The sequence below is a fragment of the Cavia porcellus genome, unplaced genomic scaffold (assembly GCF_034190915.1).
Source record: "Cavia porcellus strain 051 isolate PalLab524CR breed Dunkin Hartley unplaced genomic scaffold, mCavPor4.1 scaffold_20, whole genome shotgun sequence".
Taxonomy (NCBI): Eukaryota; Metazoa; Chordata; class Mammalia; order Rodentia; family Caviidae; genus Cavia; species Cavia porcellus.
The window spans coordinates 21,649,250-21,670,445 of record NW_026947503.1 but is presented as its reverse complement, the minus strand read 5'-3'; the positions used below and the strand labels follow the sequence as shown (position 1 = coordinate 21,670,445).

At 36.6% G+C, this 21,196-nt stretch overlaps 1 long non-coding RNA gene and 1 pseudogene across 1 annotated transcript in view; both read right to left on the bottom strand.

Annotated features, from left to right (window-relative positions):
* Positions 1-21,196, bottom strand: part of LOC134471767 (uncharacterized) — a 105,798-nt gene that overhangs the window by 27,219 nt on the left and 57,383 nt on the right. The gene's annotated exons all lie outside the window — the stretch shown is intronic.
* On the bottom strand, positions 8,977-14,681 carry LOC134471867 (sorting nexin-2-like; annotated as a pseudogene).

Below are 21,196 nucleotides of genomic sequence, written 5' to 3'. Positions count from 1 at the left end.
TCCACCGATACTCTACTGCTCTACTCTCAGGGATCATCTGTGTTTGGAAATAACCAGTGCTTCTTAGCAATAAACTTTAGTCAAGAATAATTTGTATACAACTAAATGCACTCATTGAAAATTTGATAACTGCGTTCACCTATGAAGTCACTGCCATGGTCTAAATACAAAACACTTTGTCATCTAAAATCTTACCCTGGCATTTGTTCAGTCCCTCTCTCCCTTAACCTCTAGGGCCAGGCAATCATTGTTCTGCTTTCTGTCACTACAGAATAGCTTGCATTTTCTTTATAGTATATGAGTTTCCTAGGACTGCAGTAACAAATCAATGTAAACTGAGTGGCTGAAAACAGAAATTTATTGTCTCACAGAACTGGATGTCAGAAGTATAAAATCAAGATGCTAAGTGAAGAACATTCTCTCTGAAAGTTTTAGTGGAGGAATATTCCTTGTCTCTTACCAATTCTGGTGGCTTCTAGAGTTTCTTGGCTGCTTGCATGATCAGTTGGATCTTTGCCTCTGTCTTCATGTGACTTCTTCCCCAGTATGTTTATGTTTTCATGTCCTTTCTCTTATTAAGGCACTAGTTGTTTGATTTAGGGCCCATCCTTAACTCAGGATGATGTCAACTTGACATCTTTAACTTCATTACCTCTGAAAAGACCCTGTTTAAAATATGTTCACATTCATAGGTATCAGGCCTCAACACTTAGACAGCTTTTCATAAATATATCAAAATCTATCTACTCACTGAAGATAGACATTTGAATTCTTTTCAGTTCTTAAGTTTTACAGACAGTGCTGCCATGATCATTTGTGCATAGTCCTTTATGTGTTTAAATATTTTCATTTCTCTTGAATAAGTGTGTTGTACACAATGTGTGCCTAACTTTATATAAAATCACCAAGAAGTGTCTCTAAGTAATTATATTAATTTACTTTCCCATCAGAAAGGTACGAGAGTTCTACTTTCCCCACATCTTCAAATCTTGGTGCTTGGTCTTTTTTATTTAAGCCATTTCATTGGGTTTTGCATTATAGTTTTATTGCATTTTCCTGATGACAAATGATGATAAATATTTTGTCATGAGTTTATTTGTTACTCATATTTTCTTTTGTAAAGTGTTTAATTATTTGCCCATTTTAATCAGGTTGCTTGTCTTTTTTTGTAACCAGTACTTTTATGATAGTATTTTTAAATTTTTTCAATAACAAGTATGAACAAAGCTATTTGTGATTTGAGGTTCAGAAAAGTCTGCCAAATGATAACAGAGCCAAACAGGACAGAAATTCTACCTTGAACAGGACTAGTGATATAAAGGGGAAAAAAAGTGTCAAGTAGTGATTCTAGACAAGCCTGCTCTGGGGTTCATTTCTCCTACAATCCACAATAAACCAGAGAGATCTTCAGAACTCCTCTTCTTCATTTGAAGAGATTATATTAAAGTAATCAAATGCTCTTTGAATTTGAATATGAGTAGTTTTTTGGTATATGTCTAAAATAGCTGCAAAGATCCTTCAAAACATGGCATGTTTGAATGTGTAAATGACTATTTTAAAAATTCATTTATGTTCCTTAAGTCTGCAAAAAAATTAAATTGAAGAAAGATGAAAGAGTTGTCCTTGAAGAACTGCAAATATCAACATGTTCAGATGATTCTTGGGAGATTATTCTGTAATGAATAGATTCAATATCAATAAAAACATCAGCCCAGCATCTCTTGCAGCCCTGTAATTATGGCACACAATAACACTGATTGCATATCACCTCACTTTACATTACACAGTGTCCCCCAATATTGCAGCAGGCTCTTTTAACAGGAGAATAGATGAATATATATAATACATGAACATGTACATTTGGTATTTCTATTTATATGAAATTTTTCCTGTTGCAATATTTCAACAGTCTTGGGGCTGGGGGTTTAGCTCAGCGGCATAAGCACCTGCCTTGAAAGCAGGCAGTCGTGAGTTCGATCCCCGGTACCGATAAAAAGGAAAAAGACAAAAAAAAAAAATATTTCAACAGTCTTTCAAAGTCAACTTTTAAACATTTTGTTAAACTCATCTCCTTCCAAAAGGAAAATTGTTTACATTCTGATGAGTTCCTAAACAACTAGGAAGTTAAGCCTATCAAATATTTCCTATGGCCATAAATTAATCACTTTTCCAAAAATGATAATAAGAATGTTTGAAATAAACTTTCTCTCCAAACCCCTTTTGTTGCAAAGATTAAAATTTCCAAAGGTAACTCAAGAATCCAAATATAACTCAAAGGTTATATTTTTGACCATTTGTTGTAGTTTCATATGAAGCAAACCGACTATATGATGATAGCCTATAAATCTGATATAATATAGAATTACACTACTTTAGACTAAAAGCCATTTGGTCAATACTCTTTGGATTTCATCAGCATAATGTTCTAGTTAACAGAATTTGCAAGTTGAAATTACAAAGTTAGATATAACAATAAAATGAACAATCTAAAAAACATTGTCCTGAATTGGTACATCAGGAATTTGACCTTGTATTCTGCCCAGAAGACTTTCTCTTTGTTCCATGCCTCGGTTATGGTTTGGAAGTCCTTAGTTAAATTTAGCTTTTATCCTCATTTTAGGTTTGAGTGGCAAGATCCCCCAATGGGCAACACCATGATACCTATAGCCATGAGAATGCAGCTTCAATTTAGGTTTTTACAGCTAAAATTCTGAGTTCACACAGAGATTCTTGCCAAGAAAATCCAAATGACAATTTCTTCTCTGGACTTTGCTGGTTAGTGTATGTCTGTAAGCATTATTTCCTTCATTCTCATCTCTATCACTGCAATCATTTTTTTTTACAATATCACACTGTGAAAAATCTCAAATGCACAGTAAAGTTGAAATAATTTTACTGTGAAAATTAATATATATATATATATATATGCCCATCTATTCTTGTATATGTTCTGTTTCTTTATACTTTTTTGCTCTGGTGCAGTGCCAGGGATCTAGTGATGAAAACATAAGACATTGATATTCTTATTCTAAAATGTATTTCAGAGTAACCTACAGATATCAATCTATTGTCTTCATTTCTAACTCTTGTCTGTTAGGTTTTTGTCACAGTTTTCAGCAGATATTTTTTCTCTTTTAGAATACTTTTTAATGAATTTACATAAATTTACAGTGCTAGAAGTTTGATCCAAAACAACCCAGAAATTCCAATTAACTTTACATTTTTACTTTTTAAAAGAAAGGACTGAATTTTCTCCATCTTGACACTTGTTTATATTTTCCAAAAGCTAGAAAGCTGCATAACCTTCAAAAGAGAAAAATGTCACCCATCTGTCCTTGGTATTAAAGATCTATTTACATAACTAAGAACATTCCTTGTCAAACAATAGTATTCTGTTTTTCTGTTTATTTTTTCCCCAGTTTTGGATACTGTCCATGCCAGTTCTCTGCCAGCTTCAATGTTGACATGGAATCAGAGTACTAGAGAGTTTTAGAAGGTCACTTAAGAATTCTCTTTAAATGTGGTGAACTGAAAAATTATGCAATCTGTCCCCTTCTGAAACACTATATAAATCAAGAAATAAAAAAAGGTATAAGTGAGAAGGACAAAAAGAGCAGAACTAGAGATGAAAGATGACAATAGGTGTCAGCAAATTTAGGAGGATCAAAAATACACAGAAGTGTGAAACTCACTTATCCAAACAGACAAAGCATAAATCCATCTTTTCATATGGGAGACAACGATGAAAAGCAAGTTCATTTGCTTGGCAAATCTCAGGAAAGACTCAGGGCCTGGCTGTATGGTGCAAGCAGAAGTCAACTGACAGTAAGACCTAGAGGTTAGTAACAAGATGGCAATTGAGTACCTCAAGCTCACTGTCTACCACATGGTAAAAATTTCTTCTCGAAAAACACAAATCAGAGTCTCATCTCTATAGCAGGAAAAATCCAGGCATAATGGAGAGAGGATATGAAGCATGATTTTGAAGTGGGGCATTCAATTCAAGCCTACACATGGGTAGTAAAATATCATTCTCTTCTTCCCTTGTCCATTCTTACAATGCTTTGTAGTTGAGGATTTTCTAGAATTTATTCTTAAGAGAAAATTGAGGTATGATAGAGACACTTGTTGATGCTGACTCTGGAGTTTCCCCTAAGAAAAGACCAAGATTCTATCAAATTACTTTATATACAGCCCACCAGTCACTAGCACCAACAATTCATCTTCGAATCTGGTTTTTATTATCGCTTTATAGTATGAACTGTGAACCAAGGATTAGTAGATATTTGTAGAAAACACAAACATGCAAGGCAAAAATGAAAAGAAACAAAAGGGAACATAGAGAATTATAAAACAGAGCGAACAAGACAATGCTTCTAAAAAATATGTGACACTATTATAAGCAGGTAGAAAAAAATTATATGCCCATGACAAAAGAATCAGAAGCTACGCATGGAATAATCAGAGATGAAGACTGAGGGTTTTAAGAAACAAATAGAACAGAAGTACGATCAAATCAAATCAAAAGAAAATTCCAGAAAGCAAGGAAAAAAGACAACAAACAAGAAAAAATGTAATAAAATAGAAAATAAATCAAGGAATCTATTCTCCAAGAACTCCACAAGAAAAAAGTATAGAAAATTTCAATTTAATTCAATTTAATTTCGATTTATAGAAGTTTCAAAACAAATCAAAATGCAGAATATGTATGTGTCAATTCCCCAAATTTATTATGTACCTAAACACATACTAATAAAAAGCAAAAAAGTATAAAAACAATAATATAAGAAATGTCCTTTGCAATCAAGTTCAAGATTGAACCCAATGTGTGTACAGGACAAAAAGTTCATCATCATAAAGCCAAGTGCATCATCATAAAATTTCAGCTCAAGGGAGAGGAAGGGAGGCTGGTAGACAAGAGAAGTACAGAAGAGAAAAAGATCAAGCCACATACAATAGAGATGGAACCAAGACAGTGTCAGATTGCTCAACAGCAATACAGAACACCAGAATAGAGCAGCAATGACAGAAAACTATGTGAGAAATAGTTCAACCTAAGATTCCTACGTAAAGCCAACAATGACAGTTATATATAATTGGTGAGGCCCATAAAAAATGAAAGTGTGTGGGGTTGGGGATTTAGCTCAGCAGCATAAGCCCTGCCTTGCAAGCACGCAGTCATGAGTTCGATCCCCGGTACCAAAAAAGAAAAAGAAAGTGTGGAACCGTGTTTAAAAGTTAAGAATCCCAGGTGGCAATAACAGAACATTAAACAAAGGGTAATCCCATCTAACGGGGATGCCACGTGCCAGTCACCTATGAAGCCAACCTACAGTTAATTACCAAGCACGTGTAAAGGGAACACTACCCAGGCACCTTTCTTTGGAAAATGTGTCACAGCAGGATAAGAGAATAAATGATAAAACAGGAAGATAAGTCCCAGAAGACAGAAGAAAATTGAAAAAAACAAGCAACCATGCAGTGCAGGAGAGCAAACATCATGCACAGTCGAAAAGGTAACAGACCACATGAGAAGGAAGGTGGAGGGGTTCAAAGAGAAGTTTGGGGAGTTGTGAAGAGTGAGTCTCCTTCTCTAGAAACTCACCAGTGAAGAATGACCATCTTGCATGCACCGCCTCTCAGAAAGAAAGAAGACGTTTATCTGAAAGAGAAACCCACGAAAAGGAGGAGACCCAGCAATGATTTTCTCTGACATCATTGATCACATAACTGTTCTAATTCCTCTGCAAGATGAGAATGAAATCTCTCCCCACAGGAACATGTGACTAGGAAAACAGAAACTCTCTTTTAACGTGTACATTAGATATTCCACTGCAACGTTTTAAAATTCTGTGTATACAGTACCAGTTGAAATGTTTCATATGTGTCACTCAGACCTAACTTATACATTTATTGTATACTCATTATGCATAAAAGATCATGTTCATCACTGGTTTGGTTTAAGGCAAATAACTACAAAAATGAGTTTATAATGCCCTATAAAAGTTAACCTGGTATCTGGCAAGAATGTTTAAAACCTTCACTCTATGTTAACAAAGTGACTAGAACATCAGGCAGCAGTTTTATAAACTTGTCATTTGGACACATTTGGTGTTTCCATTCCAAGGTGCAAGACTTGCTGATGACCTTCTAGATGCCTATTTATATCTGTGTTAGAGACCACCACGCTTAATAAAAACAGTAAAGTTAGACAAACACATAAATGTTGATGCTAACTCGATTCTACCTTTTTATTTAACCAAGTCTTTGGCTTAATGCTACAAAATAAATGCAGTACCAGCTTAGCAAATATCCATCGCAAGTTTCCTATTTTCTCTACTCACTTTTGTCTTTGATTTTAGTTTGCCTGGAAATGCTTACACTAAAAGTGTGAAAACAGCAGTGATGTTGTAATGAAAGAAACAAGACAAATAAAGAAAAATAGCACTTAGACAAATAGAAAGAAATGACTTTCCTTTTCTGCTTTCAAACTTGGGAGAAAATGTGTTAAGATGTGAAATAGTGTTTCCATTTCAAGCCCTGGTGGTTTATTTAACTTAAATGGATTAATTTACTGTAGGTGGTATCTGGTTTATCATCCATGGAGAGGTAATTTTAAAAATCTTTGACCTTGTCAGTTTGGGGGTCACTTCAGGTTAGAAGTATTGTATCTGTTATGTCACCTCCAATTTTCAGGAGGCTTTCTTGCCTTGAGATGTTGACCTTGCAGATCCTTAGTATTTATGGCTGATAATTTTCTTCCTATTACAATTATTCCGTCCTTTTGAATCTTTCACCCATTTTTCTATTTTAAAAATACAACAGATTTTCCAGTAAAGGGGCTTTACTTTTTAGGTAACAGAAATAACAGAAAAGGAACTACCACTTATTATACTTACTAGGTGCTCAGTAATGTCCAGGCACTTCTTATAGGATCTCACTTAACACAACGATCAAATATGAAGTGCCATCTCCTTGTACAAATCTGAGAGAGAGGCTCAGAATAGATTCGGTAACATAACTAAAGATACACAGAATTCCATTTCACAGACTTTTCATTCTACTACATTTGACATATGAAACAGTTCTAAATTTTAAATCTTCTTCAAAGTATAAAACTATGACATCCTGGAGGGCAAGGTGGCTGGAAGACGGTGAGTTTGTGCTCCACCCTCCTCTATTACATCCTCGACAGTGAGTTCACACTCTGCTCCCCACCATTACATCCCAGATGGTGGGGCCAGCTGGAAGACAGTGAGTTTGTGTCCCTGGCCTCCTCCATTACCCCTGCTCCAGAAGGCAGGGCTAGCTAGAAGAATGTCTGATGGACAGGATCTCCAAGACCCAGAACAACAGCCCGGCACACAGACACATATATACCTTTGGAGGGTGAAGTGATCAGCAATGTTAGTAATGTGGAACTGTCTGAAGCATCAGCAAGGAGACAGCATTTGGACTCTGGAGAACTCCACTAATAGAAGACCAGTCCCAGCCACCACATCCAGAGGCCAAGACTGGCTCTGTACCCAGTACATCTCTGGGATGTAATATGGACATTATCACAGAACTGTAAACACCAGAAGTAGCGACAGCTACAAAGAACCAAGTACATGTGGAGGACGTCTCTGAAGAATGGACATCTCCTTTCCTTATTGAGAAAGGTCTCAATGCTTGTGTTAGAGCTATATATCATGGGAGGTTGGCAAGTATCAACACAGAAGACGAAGTAAAAGAAAAAAGAGAAGGTGGAGAATGGCAAGGCATAAAGATAGGGTGAGGCCCCAAACCCCCAGGCCACCCGGGACAGTCCTGGAACTCAATGAGATTTATGAAGCTGGAAGCCAAACACTGGAACTTTCTGAAACAACAACAGAAGTGAAAAAAGAAGTGTGAAAGGTTACAGAGAAAATGATAGCTCAGATAAAAAAAGAAATGGTGCTTAAAATCAAAGATGTTAGAGAAAACACAAATAAATGAATAGATGAGCTTAGAAAACATGGAAACAAAAATGCCAACATAGGAGAGAAATGGAATTCATGAAACATCCAAACAGAACTCCAGGAGATTAAAACTCCATTGAAAGTATATGCAACAGATTGAATAAAGGAAACAGAAGAATTTCAGATCTTGAAGACAAAATTGCAGCTAGTGACAATGAAAAGAAAGATAATGCAAAAACAGCAAGAAACAATGATAAATCAATCTAACAGCTATAAGATGAGGCAAAGAACAATAACATGGGATTGACTGGGGTAAATGAGAAACATAGAGACAGCACAAATGCCATAACAATCATAAATATATATGCACCTAATACTGGAGAACACAACTATGTAAGACAGTTATTGGTAGAAATGGAATATCAAATAAGTAATAACACAGCTTTAATGGAAGACCCCCATTGTTACAGAGAGACCATCACCTAGACAGAAAATCGGCAAAGAAATATCAGAGCTGAACTAAACTTGTGAACAAATAGACTTAATAGTAAGAAGCCCCACCCAGAGGCTACACACCAGCAGCCAGGAGAGACTCAGAGAGATTTAGGAGCCCAGAGTAGGCCTGGAGAAGAAGCCACCCCACTGCCATCAGGGGGAGCATCAGTGAATCACCACTCTGAGTCTCTCCACCACTCCAAGAACCCCGGAATCCAGGTGCGTAGTCCAATCCACTCACCAAGAGTCTGGCAGCCAGTGCAGAAAGCACCTCAGATGCAACAATGGGCTGATCCCAAGGAACACAGGAAAATGTCAAGATGAAGGAGCAAAATATAATCTCAGACCTCCAGCTTACCCAGAACAAGTTCAGGAGATGCACATGTGGTAACAGAGATCACACACCTGAAATTTCTGAAAAAAATAACAACTGAAATAAAGAAACAACTTAGTTCTTGTATTGTTTGGTTGATTTTATATGCCTATATCTAGTAGTCTGGACAGCTATTTGGAAGATAACAAAATTGTTATTTTCTATTATTTTGCTTTGAAGTTCTGTATCATTTTCATTGTTTTATTTGGTTTGATTTAGTTTGATTTGGTTTGGTTTTATTCTGTTTTGTTTTGTTTGATTTTATTGTGTCTAATGGTGTGGGCAGCTATATTGAAGATAACAAAAGACATTATACTAGCCATTTTTAATTTCCTATTATTTTGTTTTGAAGTCTTGTATTGCTTTCATTGTTTTGTTTTGATTGGCTTCATACTGTTTTACTTTGTTTAGTTTTATTCTCTTAAAATAAAAATAAAAAAACTATGCAGATGCACCAGAAGTATTTTATCCCTATAATAAGATATTTTCCTGCATGGGTTATTTTGCCAACAAGCTCCCAGGACACTGTCTGGACTAATGAGCACCAAAGGGTCTGCTTCTTTAGTAATTTATATCTTAATTCCTTTTTTTTGTTCCCTTTAGCCTGGAACATCCACTTCAAGATCTACTACAGACTGTATTTTTTGCCCTACCCCAAGGCATACATTGAAGACTTAACCAAACATAGTGGAATTTCGAGGTGAAGACTTTAGGAAATACTTGAGTTTATATGTGGCCATCAAGGAGGAGACCCTTGTGATAAAATTAGTGCCCTTATAAGAAGAGACCTCAGAGAGCATCTTTCCTTATTTGTCTCCTCAAGGGACAGTGAGAAGATAGTTCTCTACAAGATAAGAGGCCCTCATGAGAAATTTCCCATGTTGGCACCCTCATCTCAGATATCCAGCCTTAAGGACTGCAGGAAATGAGTTTGTTGGGTAAATCATTTGGGCTTTGGCAGCTCCCCCATTGACTAGTACAGGGCACTGCTGGACTGAAGTAGGGACTGCCTCTTTAGACACTATTTGAGTGCTTAAATCCTTGAGCATAGTGATTCTTTACAGGCAGTCTAGTGTCCTTTTGATAAGAGCTAAGTCAAAAACACAAAGACATTCTTTCAGGTATTTTGTAAACAGGAGTAACTTACTAGTAAATTACTCAGCAAAGCATTACTGAGGTTTGTTATTTGTGAATTACTATGATCACTTCAATTTACTCAGTCTGTGTCATAATTCTTTAAGACTCCAAATAGCAAAACTTGCAGTATGTGTATGCTTACACAGACGCTTAGAAATTTATAGAAAAGATGCTTCATTACAGGCTTTGAATTAGTCATGGCTTTTATTTTTGCTTTTTAAAATACATTTCATTTATTGTTATTTCTATTTAACTTTTTAAACATTGAAGTAAGTATAGATTCATGAGTGGTTTGCAATGAGAATACAGAGAGGATCCACTGAGCTATCATCTTGTTTTATCAAGTGGTTGCATAATCACACTACAATATCAACACTAAGAAACCAATATTGTACACATGTGTGTACAGTCCTATGTCATTTTGTCACAGGTATAGACTCCTATAAGCACCTCCATGGTCAAGGTGCAGATATGTCCCATTACTGCAGAGATCTCCTTCAGCCTGCCCTTTATAGTTAATTCTATCACCCTTCCCCCTGGCAACCTCTAACTTATTCTCAATTTCTATAACTTTTCCATTTCAAGAACATCATACAAATGGAATCATATAGTATGTGACCTTTGCTATTTTTTCTCATTGAATATAATGCCATTGTGAACCATCAAAGTTATTTGAACCAGTTTCCTAGGGCACTGTAAGAAACTGACACAAACTTAGTGACTTATGACAACCCAGTTTTATTCTCTTGTACTTTTAGAAGTCAAGAAACTGAAATCCATTTCACTAGGCTGAAGTTAAGATGTTGGCAAAGCTGTGTGTCTTTTGGAGATGCTAAGGAAGAATCTGCTCCCCACCTTCATCCAGCTCAGAGAGCATTTTGTGGTTTGTGGCTCCAGATTAGGTAGACCTCCAGCTCATCTCAAATTTGTCTTTGACTGACTCCCTGCTTCTGTTTCCTAAGGGCCCTTGTGATTGATTACATTGAGTTCACTCAGACAATTCAGAATATACTTCCCATCTCAAATTATTAAGGTTAGTAACATCCACAAAGTCACTTTTGGCACATAAGATAACATATTCACAGATTTGAAGAATTAGGATGCAGCTATCTTTGGGAGAAGAATTATCCTGCTATCAATTTGAGCCCATCAATAGTTTGTTCCTTTTTATTTCTGTGTAGAGAGGCATAGCATATATATAGCACAATTTGTGGAACCATTCATCTAAAGTAGGTTTCCAGTCTTGGACTATTATAAATAAAGCTGTTATGAAAAATCATGTATAAGCTTTTGTATGGACATAAACTTTCATTTTTCTGGGATGAATGCCCAGAAATAATAAGGTAGGCACAGATTTAGATTTTCAAAACTGACCAAACTATTTTCCAAAATGGCTATATTGTTTTATATTCCACTAACAATGTATGTGAGATTGTTTCTCTGCATCCTTGCCACTATTTAGTAATTTTACTATTTTTAATTTTATCCTCATAAGTATATCTCATTTTCTTAGTTCACATTTCCCTAATGCTTAGTGACATTGAACTTTTTTTCATATATTTATACTTTTTCATAAAGAATATCACTTTATTACTGTAACCACAAAATCATAATTTCTGTCCAAGCATGTAAACAGGCACATTAGTAATGCTATTAGTAATGATAGTTCATTTCATTAAGATGGTAAACATGCTACAGACAATATTATAAAGAAAAAGTATTGTAAAATTTTCTGACCTTGCAGTGCACTTTTCAGTACAAGTATTTAAGACTCAATTGTGTTCAGTTCTGTAAAGTATTGCAGAATGTCATACCACAATCCTCTTAATTCAAAGATGGGCAGAACATGCAACTTATAATACAATGCCAGAATATATATACATATATTTACATGTAAAAATCATATATAATTCATAAAATAAATAATGACTTATTTAGATGGTTTTTAGTTATTTCATTATGGAGTTAATGATTATTGGAACAAACATTCAGTGTCTTAAGTGAAATGATCTTATTGCTAACCAGTGGCTTTGGCTTCAGATAGGAAAACCTCCTAGTATTTTATCAGCTGTTTCTGTGCTTGTACTAACTATTTTAAGTACTTGACGATAACAATTTTAAAATCCTTCCCTTATTCTTTTCAAATCTTTCCACTAATTTTCAAATTGTTTTAGAGATCTGTTCAAAATCTTTCTCCTTGTATTTTCTCTTTCTCTCATATCATTTTTAGCTTGTATTTTATCTGGTTTGTTAGTAACCATCCTTTTGCCTCAGTTTCCCTTTTTAGTAGTGTAACTTGAGCATCCTCCCATTTTTTGCCAGCACCTCATTCGATGGTCAAACACACCTTTCACTGCAGAAATAAGACCAGTGTAGTCACTAAGTAGTTCTGAAAACATAAAAATCAGCAAAAGCTTGTTCTTGATGTAACTGATCTATTTTCTCTTCAACCTCTACAAGTTACAACAAAGCTGTAAATAACTCCATGCAAGGCTCAGAAGTACCAGACATGGCAACACTTATAGCAAAGGCAGTTGTATTGGCTGAAAGTTCTTTTCTATGACAGATCAAGGTTTTGACACTGGCATGAAGTTTCCCAAGTTGGTGATCCAGATCTTCACCTTGCTTCTGTTTTTATTCAAACCATGCATCTGATTATTTCATTCTGACTGTCGTTTTGGTGACAGCATCCACAGCTTTGTTTACCATCCTCAATATTCCTGCTCCATCCGGAGCCTGTGTATTAACTGCTCAGAACTTTCCAAGAATTGCCTTAAATCATGATCCTGTAGTAAAACTGGATGTTTTACGGTTCTTTGAAGGTACCTTTCAAGAGATGCTCTTTAATTTTTCACAAATTGAGTGGATGATGGATCTTCTTTACCTATTTTGACTTTGGTCAAACCTACTATAATCTTTCCTGGAGCTGGCAGCACAATATAACCAACATGTAAATACCTGATTGCTAATTTGTTGTGCAAACCAAGAAAGTCACTGAATCTTCTTTTAACTGAAAATGCACCCTTACTGAACATGGAAAGAGAAGTCTTTGTTGGTACTCTGTATGCCGTGTAAGCATTCATGTCATCATCAGCTTTGGATGTGGCACACCAACTTCTATATCAAAAATATTTCCATTTGCCTCTTTTTCAATCTCTTCTTGGACATGTCAAAGATCACAGGAGCTGACAGACTCTTTGATTCAATTCTAGGAGCAATGGGTGTAGGCGGGATGGCAGATGTGACTACTGAGGACACAATAGTGTCCCCTTTTGGGCTATCCAAAGAAACTTGTTCTGTGGCTTCTGCAAAAAAGACCTTCTCTGTTATCATCCATTACAACTTCCGACGCTTTGGGTCTACTGGAGTTTGCACTAATATCCTCTTTAGAAGACTAGCTGGCTGGTTCTGGGGATGATGGACTTGATTTTTATGAAGAATAAGGCATTAGATTAGGATATGCATCTGTTGTAATTACGTCTCTATACACTTCAGAAACAAAACATTCTTTCCAGAGTGGAGACAGTGTTGGTGAACAGGTCCTACAGCCGTTAATTTTGGTGGGCTGCCCATCCTCCGGTGGAACAATAGTGCAGGACTGCAAGAGCTAGGCCTCACAACCTGTCACATGAGCCTGCACTGCAGGCTTCACGTAATTATTTGTCACCCATTTAAAACTACAGATGCAACAACTTTTCATGTCTGTTGCCTGTTTTTCAGTTGAACTATTTATTTGTTTCACCATTGACATGAGCTCTGTGTCAGATACGTAGTTGGCAAGTATTTTCTTTCAGTCTATTGCTTGTCTCTTCATTTTAAAGTCTCTCCCAAAGGACTAGTTTTTTTTGTTGTTGTTGCTGTTGATGATTTTGTGTGTGTGTGTGTGTGTGTGTGTGTGTGTGTGTGTAAATTTGGTAAAATATCACTTTTTCTTTTATGAATAGTGGTTCTGGTGTGATGCCCAGGAAATTTTCACAAAACTTTAGGCATTAAAGATTTTAAGTTTTCTTCTAAAATTTTGCAACACTTTATGCTTTACATTTATATTTATAATTCATCTTGAGTTAATTTTTGTATAAGGTGTGAGGCTTAGCATTTTGGTTTTATTTTTAAGTTTATGGATATTCAATTGTTCCAGAATCATTGGTTGGAAAAGTTATCCTCCCTTTACTCTTTTAATTTTGTGCTACTATCAAAAAGTAGTTGGTCATATCCATGTGTATCTACTTTTGGATTATATGCCCTGTTCCACAAATCTATGTTTTTATGCACAATCTTAATTACTATATATATATCATCTTAATACTAGGTAAAATGATTTCTCTCTATTCTTTTTTCAAAATTATTTTAGATAGATCTACCCATATAAATTTTAGAATAATTTTTCTATGTTACTATAAAAATTTGCTAAAATTTTGATGAGTGCCATGCACAGGCTCTTGCCAGAGTCGGGGCAGCTAGACCCCAGCCTTTCTCCATGAGTTAGTGCCACTTGCAGACTGCAGGGGGAGAGAATGAGGCCCCACAAGCAGGTGGTCCCTGCCTGAAAAGCAGTGCCATGTGCGAGCCATTGCCAGAGTGGGACAGACAGACCCAGGCCTCTCTTAATGAGTCAGTGCCATTCGCTGACTGCGACGAAAGAGAACAAGGCCTCACCAGGAAGCAATCCCCACCTGGAAACCACATCATTCTCATTGTGTTGTTGAGTTGGGCTTTATTCTTTTTTGTTTTGTTTGATTATGTTAAATCTGATGGCTTGGGCAGCTATTTAAAAGATAGCAAGACATATTATGGTAGCCATTTTGGATTTACTATTGTTGTGAAGTCCTTTATTGCATTCATTGTTTTGTTGTTTTTGTTTCTATTCTATTCTGTTCTTTTTAATTCTTACAATGTCTGAAGGTATCTGCAGCTATTTTGAAGACATTATGGCAAAAGACATTATGGTAACTATTGTTGATTTTGTAAGGTTTTGAAGTCCTGTATCACTTATACTGGTATATTTTGATTGGTTTTATTCTGTTTTATTTTCCTTGGTTTTAACCTCTTTAAAGTAAAAAAATTTTGATAAGAATAGCATTAATACTGTATTTTCATTTTCTCCTTAAATTTCTTTTGCATAACAGTTTTCAAAATATTTTAATTAATAGAATCTCATTTATATTTTTGTTATCCAAATAGCCCTGAAAGTAGACAGAATAAGATAATTTTAGGTGAGAATACTGCATGCAGTTCAGAGAGATAAGATGGTCTTCCCAGTGTCACAGAACACAGATGACCAGATACCCCAAATGAAACATAGTAAAGAGCAACTGCTTAAGTAAAATAAAAATAGTATGTGGCATAAACACTACTAATTTTATGTAGAAATCCAAAGAAAAAATTAGGTGTCAACAAATATATCCTAATATACTATCTCTTCTGTTATGACTATCTGTTATGACTATAAAGATCAAACAAGTAAAACTCTTTATACATTCTTTTTTTTAAGATCTAGACTAAAAGAGAAAACTTAAGTGTTTTGTTTTGTCAAGAAAAATCATTACTAACTAAAAACACAATTTCAGGACATCACAGCAAGTCATGGATCCATGTGAAACATCCTCCTACATACCACCATCCTCCGCATAAGGCAGGAGTAGCTCAGAGACACAGCCATTTCTTCCCTGTCTTTGTAAATTATAACCCCATGAGAAGATCAAAGACCTGAAAGGAAATGGAGGAACCAGCCAAAGGAGATTTCTACTTGTTGTAGTACTGGGGATTGAACTCAGGACCTCCTTGCATATGCTAGGCAAGAGTTCTGCCACTGAGCTACATCCTCCGCCCTTTTTTAATTTTTATTTTGAAACAGCGTCCCACTAAGGTGACCAGGCTGGTCATAAACTTGTGATCCTAGACCCTCAGCCTTTGTGTGATGATTGAAATAGAGTCATGCATCACTATACCCAGCTGGGAGTCCTCTTCTATAAGGCACCTCTTCTTTTGCTATAGAGACTGATTGGGCATAAGTGAGCCCTCTGGTAAACAAACAAAACGCAAGTTGTTTTTCGTAATGTGCTTTTTTTTTTTGAACCTGAGCTTGTGAAGGTTCTTTTTGAAGTATTTATCATCTTGTCATAACACGGATTATATTTTAAAGCTCTACCGGAAAAACTATTTTCCTATCCAGAATGAGAAAAATGGGTTCTTTGGGGTTATCCAAGTTCACGTTGTTTTTCTCTAGTGTTCATTCAAGTGCATGACAGAGTTAACCTAGTCCCCATTTAACCTCAGCATCGTCTATATGTGACCAAGGAGGAGAGTTCATTTTTAACATCCCACTTCTCCTAATCCATTATCCATGCTAATCCATTGTGTCCCCTGGGTACTTAATCATCAAAGCAACCATAAACCTCTTTTTGAAGATCAAATGATTCTTTAATCCATTTACTTACTGCATCCTGAGTTATAGAAAATTAATCAGAAGTCTAAGTGGGCCACTATTCCAAGTTTCTCTGGGAACCTTTTAACAAGGTAACAAATCATCAGTGGCTTTTATGCTGGGTGGGTCAAAATGTGGAACAAATCACCTCGGTTGGTTGCTTTTCCTGGTGCTCTTCATTCTAACTTAGTTTTTGCTGCCTCCCTGTTTTGCCTACCTTCTCAAAATCTCATCGACGAATTAACAAAACTCAGCGAGCCTGAGAGCTAATTAGACTTTAAACTTTCCAGTGATGGTGCCATTAATTCTCATCTTTCTTCCCTTATCAGGTTAGCTGAAACCACTTAGGGAGATCACCCTAGGCCTCTGAACTCTCACAGAGGTAGGAAAGCAGTAATTTTCATTAAGCCAAAGTAGTAAGTTCTAGGTTAAGTTTCCCTCTATACTTATTCATATCCTTTTTACTGAGGGACTGAATCAAATTACCCCAAATGGCAATAGACTGAATTGGCCACTGTGAAGCCCCTTAGCCTCCAGAATATTCCAAGGCCATTACTATAGCTCTCTCTGCATTTGCAGTTACCCATTTGAGACAAAGGATAATCATTTCTGAACTACTCAATAAAAGAAATTTAGATTCCAAACTTACTAGAAATGCTACATTAGCATTATCCTTTATCAGGAATTCTTTTGCCAGAAGAACTGGATTAACTTAAATAAACATAGAAAAACTCCTGACTCTGATCACGAGAAGAGGCTTTTTAATTATTCATTATGCAATAACTCAGTGTCCTTTGGTTAAGGGGGTGGGAGAGGCTTCTAAATAAAAGTTCAATCACAGGATTGATGAAAAGCCTTGAGTTTTCATGTCCTTTCCTGAATGTCCACTCAGCATAAGTTCTCTTCATTTGAATTATATGTATCCGCAAGAATTTTTGTGGTAGGTGAAGTACCAATCAAATGACTGGAAGAAAAACAAGGAAAAATAAATTAAGTCCATGACCCAAAGAGAAAGAACAAGGAAAAAACATCCCAAGAGACAAAATGCTGAACCTGAGCAAGGAAGGGCTGTTCAGCATAACCCAGTCTCTGTGGGTTGGGCCAGAAGCGTTATCACTCAGGGCTTCAGCTGGCCAAGGGGAAAGGCACAAGCTCCTCTGACTCATCATGCAAGTAGGGTGCAGAGAAAGACGGAATTTTATTAGATAACCAGAAAAGACATAAAAATACTGCATTTTACACCTTCTAAATAAATGACTCATTTAGATCACGCAAAAGAACTCCAAGAGCCTTTACTCTGCTTCTCCCTGTTGCCCATAGAGAAAGAATTAATTGATTGATAAGGTGCCAAAGAATAAGGACATTTGGAGATGGGGGAAGGACAGAATATGTATAACCACTCCTGATGTGATGGTGTCTGGAGATGAGGCCTTTCAGAGCTAACTGGAGTCAAATGAGGTCACAGTGGTGGGACAATGTGATGGGATTTTTTCCCTTATAGAAGACGTCATAATCCTGTAATTCTAGTGCTCTGAGAGGATGAGAGGGGAGCATCCCAAATTCTAATCTAGCCTGGGCAATTTGGTACTTTACAGAGACCCTTTCTCAAAATTAAAAAAGAAAAAAAAATGAAGATGTAGCTTAGTGTAAAGGCCCAGAGGCTGTCCCAGTGTTTGCCTGGTTGTTTGGTCATCTTTCTGTCTCTCTGCTTCTCTGTCTCTGTCTCTGTCTCTGTCTCTGTCTCTGTCTCTGTCTCTGTCTCTCTCTCCTCCCCAACTCCATATCCATATCAGGATTGTGCAAAAAGACAGCTGTCTATAAACCAGGAAGAGATCCTGCATTTCTCAAGACTCAATCATTAGCACCTTAATTGTTGATTTCCCAACCTCTAGGACTGTGAAAAACAAATCTTTCATTTCAGGCACTCAGTCTGTGATATGTTGTTATGACAATAAAAACTGACTGCAAACATGACTCACTACTGCAATGGGCCCCCATGTAGGGAGCCCATGCAAATGCTGCCAGAGAAGTAATGTGTGGAAGCAGGAAGAATGATGCTTTATTCGCATCTTTACACGTATTCTAGCCAAAGAGAACTAAGCTATGCATAGGCTCCAAAGGGACCAAGGCTCAGCAAAAAACTCCACCTGGTGAGAGTCAGAGAGGTGGAGCTAAACCTTCAGGAAGAGAAGTGTTGGGCCAATCCTGGGCCATGTCATCAACCTCTACCTGTGTCTTCATTCATATCCAGCTTGCCCTACCCAAAGTGTTTCTAACCATTCATGCTCTTTTTCAGCTCCTGCTACTGTACCCTGTCAAAGAGTTTCTCTCCCCATCATTCTGTGACTTCCATGACTTCCACGGACCCCATTCCCACCATTTACTAATAATACAACCCTAGGCAAGAGGCCTAACCATACTTATTTATGCAATGAATTATAATATCTTCCCCTTAGAGTTGTAATGAGACCTTAATGAAATAATGCATACCAGGCATCTGTCACAATTCTTGGCAAAATGCTCATTTGATAAAGCAAAATAAAGCAGAGGGCTGTGTGTATGGCATTGCACTCGTAGGAGCAGAACTAAAGCCCTTGATAGTACTGAAGAGCAGGCTGGTGTTTTGCCCTTTATCTTTTCAGCCTCGTCAGCACAACTGTTCCTCATGAACCACTGCAGCATCCCCAACTGCCTGGAGCCTGTCAGCTTCTACTCTTGATTAAAAGGCCACAGGAGAAGATCCATGACAAGCAAGTACTTTCTAGTTGTTGCCTAAAAGCAACAATTTTTTTTATTATTGCTACTTCCCTTCCAATTGCTATTGCTTTTAATGGAATTGCAATAGTAATGTTGTCCCAAGGTGATAAGCTACGACAACTGAATAATATCCCTGGAATCTATTTCTTTTATTAAACAAGTGGGACCCAGGCTCATCTCATGAATGTTAATGTGATCAAGATCGTTGCCCACTGGAAAAATGTGTTCTAATTGAGTCGTGAGAAAGTGTGCAAACAAAAGAAAATCAATAGCCTTCAAAGGATTAGAGTTCCCAAAGGCTGGGTGGGACAAGAGAAGTAATATTATTTTGCCAAGATAGCATCTTTGAAAAATGTTGCAAAAACATTTCCTTCTCTATCTAAGATGGGGTCAGTTAAGCATTTTATTTCTTTTTGTCAATGAAGTATCAAAGTGATTTGACCAAATGTTGAGGTGAGCACATAATTATAGTCTCATTACACACGCTATCCAAGTTTGCTTAATAATCGTTAGATACTTTCCTCAAAGACTTGACATCTTTTTAAATGGGAATTGGGCTGGGAATTTCTTCAAGCTTTACAGACAGGACAGGTTTTAGTACCAAAGGTAGTATTTATGTACATTTCTCTTGGCAAGGACTCAGTAAGACACAGTTTACTAAAAGTTGTATTGTCTGAAAATTGTATTTAGGATTAGAGGCAGGAATTTTTTATTGTCATTAAGAATGGTGAGATCATCTATAGATGTGAAGATTTTCTTTATATACATGATTCAGCCAATTTTTTTATCAAGTTACTCATTTCTCTGCTACATCGTAAGAACATATGCAATTAACCCTGCTCTATGCCAAGAAATAGTTTTTGTTTTTTTTTTTTTTTTTTTTTTTTTGTCTTTTTCGTTTTTATTGGTACCAGGGATCGAACTCACGACCGCCTGCTTGCAAGGCAGGCGCTTATGCCGCTGAGCTAAATCCCCAGCCCCTGCCAAGAAATAGTTTGAAAACTCAAAGATAGGTAACAAGAGTGACAAGGGTACACAGAGTCCCAAATGTTACTACAGCAAGCTCTTTGATAAGAAGCCCAAGGATCATCTCCAAGTTATCTTTCCTTGCTTCCTTCTACTATGGAAGACAAAAAGGTAAATATTTTGATTCATAGGGTCTTTTGTGTCTAGAAGTGACTACACCACACAACCAATCAGAAAAACTAAACCAAGAATGGACCTGGTCAGCACAGCTCCTTATTGTCCTTCTTTCCTTCTTTGCCCCTTTTCTTTCCTAAAACATATATGACAGCTAGGGTGCAACAGCCATCTGGACACCATGAAAATGAAAGCCACTTGCCCAGGAGAAGAGTAAGATAAATAAGACTTATCCTTAATGACATTTGGAGGTGATGAGCTAGTCTAGGATCATCTACCTCCACGACTTTTGTTGCATGTTCAAGTTGTGTCAGTTCAGTGTTCTGTAACTCGCTGCTAAAATGCAGTCTGAATGTGTGTACCCACTCTTGAACATTCAATATTTGCCATCCTAGTTTTGTCATTTTGCTACTTATCTTTTTGGTAGGTGTTTGGTTATGTTTTGAGTGAAGCCTCTCTGGGCCTGTACTTTGCATGAGACAAAACCTGTCTCATATTGCCATATTTCATGAAAATAGAAAGTTGTAGTGATTATTCTAACTTCATTTGTAATTTAAATTCTAAAATCTTCATTACTATTTAAACTTTCTTAGTTTGGTGAGATACCATTACTAGAAATAGAAGAAAAGACCAAATTTTATCTTTCCTACTCAAACAGCACTAATGGCCCCACGTGCATAAGAAATATTCTCCATGTACCACACCAGAAATTTTTCAGCAGATGCTACCTGATGTTCTATAATTCAAATCAATTTTGATACTATTTACCTAGAGATGACATCAGACGCCATTCAATTGCACAAGGAATCCCACACACACACTTTAGATGCTAATGGAAACTCCAGATTGTAACCTGTACTTCTAATCAAAAAGTTATGGGGCTAGGGATTTAGCTTAGTGGCTCAAATGCCTGCCTCATAAGTGCAAGGT